Genomic DNA, 4957 nt, shown 5'->3' on the forward strand with positions numbered 1-4957 from the left:
TGACATATGTTTTTCTTATGTTTATTTGTAACAGCCCTCATTGGAGTCTTGTTCTCTTACACCTTGAACGAAACCGGTGCTACCTTGCTAATTCAGCCCATGGATTTCATGGTGAAGTACGTAGGTAAGAGGTTTTGTATTTTGTTCGACATCGCATATTTTGTTAAAAGTCGCTTATGAAATTTAATTGTATTTGGCGCAGATCTCTTCGGAAGCTTGTGTCTGCTCTTGAAGCTTTAACGCAAGAGGAGATATATGATAATCTTACAATTATTAGTTGGAAAGTCCCTAAGCAGGACGATGCCTACTCTTGTGGATGGAGGGTTTTAATCAATGCAGAAATTTTGTTAGGGGTCATGCTTGATGGAAGTCGTAGAAGTGTAAGCATTTGACACTCGTTTACAGATTTGTATCTTAATAAGTTAGTAGCTATGTTAATAAACATGATGTTCTTAACGCAGGTAAGAAATTTGGCAGATTATCCAAAGGCTGATGTTTCTTTGTTTAGAAACAGAATGATTGAAAACTTGATCAATTGCGCGACCATGCGTCCAGACGGAGCACATGATGCTTTTACCCCGCCAGCACCAAGGCCCACCGCTAGGCCTCCGCCGACAAGATACCCCTTGTCTGCCATACCAACACAAGCACATATCAATATCTCCCCAGATGCCTCCCCAACCCAAGCTCCCACGAGCTCTCGTCCTCAAGAAACAGCTCCAGAACCCTCAAACCCCCCACCCAGCACCTCTCCTGCTCATGAAGCAGCTCCAGAGCCCCCAAACCCCCCACCCAGCACCTCTTCTACTCATGAAGCAGCTCTAGAGCCCCCAAACCCCCAAGCCACCACCTCTCCGCAACCTCAACCAACAACCCCCACATCATCGCACGCACAAGATTAGAAAGAGATTACGGAATGTACTTTTGATTACAAGCAGTGGATCGAAATTTGACTTTTGTTTTGATTATGGTTCAAAGTTTACAAAATGTTGTGTACAACTTTCCAAAAAAACGGGAGAGTGAGGATCCAATGGTGTTTGGTAATGTAGAGAGCTGCCTTTGTCGAGTAATCTTTGAGAATAGTATTTGAATCATTGTGTACAGTTAGTTCACTATTTCAAGTCTGTCGCTGGTAATCTGTGCACAAAAAGTCATATTTTCTTATCTGGGAGGTACCTGCAAACGTACACGATAAGACATTGGGATACATGAGCACGATAGAAACATTAACGTATAAAAGTAATACATGTAGCTTAGTACCTTTCACATGTTACACTTGAAAACAAATTTTGAAGGAAAATTGAGATCGGACTCATTTAACAGATCCTCTCGAACCCGTCTTAAAGTGACATTTGATCTGACCACAACAACTGTAAGCAAATAATTTGAAAACCATATCTCGATGGACATCAAGGGATTAAAAGCATTGTCACTTAAATCTTGATCCATAGCTACCAATTGACCATTCACTCGATGCCACCTCATGTAGTAGAAAGAAACTATAAAATTCTGTGATGCTATCATACACTTGCACACAACCGAGCGCTTGTCAACTTTGCACAAAATGCCTTCAGAATCACTGACATCCCAATTATCATCCAAAAAATCAAGGCAAGTTTGGGATTTGCAGATGAACATGGTTTCTGTTTTTCTAACCTCCTCATCGTGGAAGAAATCTATAAAGACATGTAATGGCATAAATAGACTGACTCGTACTTGCCTGCTTGCAATGTTTGGTCGCAAACACTTCAAAATTTCCTGATGAAGCTTGAGTCTAAAACACTCAGAGGTTTCTGAAGTTGGAACTGGCCACTTTGGGGAATCTTGTTGGGGAAGAGGGAAAGGTTTCAAAGTGCCAAATCCATGGACAGAGCAAGGGGCGTTGTAAAAGTAGTCGTAAAAGAAAACTCCCCTCTCTGCGAGAACTCTTCTCGCACTAGTTCTGTACATAAGTTCTCCCACCGAAGCATGAAAAGCATAAAAAATACCAATTATGCACTCAACTGGTTGCTAGTCTTCTTTGTTAGAAGGATAAATATCTGCAAAAACAAAAGATAAGAGAATGGTCACAAGAAATAGTCAACAAAATAACTTGAAGGATCTTTAAAGACTTTTTAGCAATATAGTAGTCACACAGTTTGGTCTATGAGCAGGAAACCCCAAAGGTGACTGTTGTAGTCGTAGTTCGGAGTGCATATATGCATGCTCAATGAGCATCTCTTTCACTGTCTTTCCGGTTTGAGACAATAAAAAATATTTCACACGTCCTTTGTAGCTGTTGATGAATTCATTTTCGATCCATTTTCTTCTTCTTGTTTGAAGCAGAACCCAACTACCAATGGTGACTGTGGTAGACATCCATCGACCATGGTCTAAGTCAAAGCTGTTGAATAGTTCTACATATTTAATAGAGGCGGATGGTCGTCGTGGTCATCTTCCTTCCATCTCTACTTCTATTAGTTGCGAAGTGACACTACGCAAAAACGATAAAAGAAAAGAGGCTCACTAGTTTACACAAGAAGTAGTAGCTTGAAAAGTGTTTATCAAAAGGTGTGCCTCATTGAATGTGAGTTATGGCACATTCGGCATTCATCTGCCATGGCAGGGGAATAATTTGCACAAATCGCATCGTATCTTCTTATTCAGATCTTTTTATCAGAAAAAAACTCTTTTTTGAAAACACAAATCAAATAAATTGGAGCTACCGTTGTGGTGACTCAAACTCTATTGGTCAAACAACATTCTCTCTCTAACACCAAAAAGTCCTTTTTTAAGTCCAAACTTTTCCTAATGATTTCCTAGAAATTTGGTCTACAATACACCATGATAGGCCTCAATTGCCCCATTTGTATCCTATCGTGAACTGTGAAAGTGTCATGGATGCACGCACCCACATGTCTGCAAGAAAAACCAACATGGTGCGTAAGATAGATAAATACACAAATAAAAGTTATTTGTTGTACATAAGATTGTGTATATAACGATTTTTGGAAGTCAATTTTTTTAAAAGTAATTGATGAAGGCCTCTTCCTCTTGGTAATCTTGGAGGAATGATGCTACCATTTCTTGAGCACGTTCTCATGCTTTCATCTCGGTCCTGTTGGAGGGTCCTTGCATGTGCATGATGAGACCCAAGGTACAAAACATTAAATACCTTGTTGGCCACATTTGTACCTTCCTAACAAGGTGCTTGAGCCAACACCGCCGCACATCCCACAAGCATAAGTAGATTAGAACATTGAAAACCTCCCTGTGGTAATACCAAAACTTCTTTGGCATCATATAAAAAAATATCGTTTGCAAATATTCTGACTTTCATACCTAATAGCACTTATTTCTGTCTCTACATCATCTATCATGAAAGCGGCAGGCTCCCAACACTTGTGGTAATCTAACATCCCATTTCTAAACTTGGAAAGCCACAAGCTTGTCACCTCTAGTGTAGCACTAGATGACAATATCCAAGCTATAGGTACGCCATTGCGATGTGCATCAAGAACAAAGTACAAGTGGAACTACAATTTGAGAGGTCATGAACATGCCATTAATCCAAGCCCCAAGTAGCTATTTTCACATGATAAAAGGGGCACATACCTTATACTTATTTGTACCAAATGTGGCATCCATTGCAATTAGGTTTCCATCGCTATACACTTTGCACATCTCCTTTTTCCAAGGTGGCTGTATTCCCAAGATGAATTCCTTTCCATGTGACAGGTCCTACTCTTGATAGATAAACACCATAGATGTATTTTTGGTGCACCACCGTCACGTACTCTCAGCATCATCCTCGTGTAAATAATATGTCTCAATAGCAATCTTTCCTGCTATGTTAAGAATTTCACGAATGGAGAGGAAATCATCTCTCATTGTGGGAAGATGGGGATCTGATGTGATCTGAGTATGCAATGCCTTGAGAATGGATTCTAGGAGGGCCTCTTTATTTGGCAGTTTAAGGGAGTTAAACCTTTAATATTAAGAAAAAAATCAAAGTACAACTTTTGAATTCAAACATGCAAAATGACTAGTTTATTTGAATTCAAATTTCTCCCCCAAAATGAAATTCAAAATCTAGCAAAAAAAGTATATCATGTAACATATCTATGAAAAGAGCTCATGTGTAGATTCGAGATCTATAATCTCCACTCAAATCGGAGATCGTATGTAGGAGTTATAGAATGCCAAAAATCATAAAGTTGTCCGCTCCCTTTTTGGGAGGAAAAGTGCATCCTTTGACCACTCTTACACCTCTCTTACAAACCCACCATTCTTGCACACATGGCATGCATCTATTTGTCAAAATGTCAATCGCCTCAATAATCTCATGGAAAATAAAGAGGCCCTCCTAGACCCCATCCTCTTCCTAATGCACTTGCTGGGGAGTAAACCCTCATCGAGTAAACCCTCATCAAAGAAGATTAAACACCCATAGCTTCATCTCCTTAGAGACCCAAGTAGAGAATAACACTTGGGAACCTTCACCATGACATAGCAAATCCTCTTTATCAGTGTGATAGGGATTAATTTATGATATCACACCAAGGCTATGGTTGCAATGTAGACGACTGATGGTGAAATGACTTTGACATCCTCGTTTGGTGAGGCCTTTGTTGCGTTGTCTCCTGGTTTTTTTGCTTGTGCCAGCCACACTTGATGTTGTGATTCATGTTTTGCAATATAAGGTTCCGTGTGTTGTTCATCAAGAGGACTGTAGGGACACCAAGACCTGGAAGATGTAGGCATGAATTTGCAAGGGCTTGATTACAACTTTACTCCAAAACTTTTGATAACCATAATACGCTTACACTATGTTTTCAATCCACGCATCATTGAGCAACCTCTTTATTTTATCGGATGGCAATGATGGTGAGTATATTTGTTGAAGGCAGTGTCATAGCCTTTGATCTTGCCCTCACCTTGAACAAAGTTGTCAACACGTGACCATCGGATAATTGCT

The sequence above is a fragment of the Adiantum capillus-veneris genome, chromosome 10 (assembly GCF_014529385.1).
Source record: "Adiantum capillus-veneris isolate H3 chromosome 10, ASM1452938v2, whole genome shotgun sequence".
Classification (NCBI taxonomy): domain Eukaryota; kingdom Viridiplantae; phylum Streptophyta; class Polypodiopsida; order Polypodiales; family Pteridaceae; genus Adiantum; species Adiantum capillus-veneris.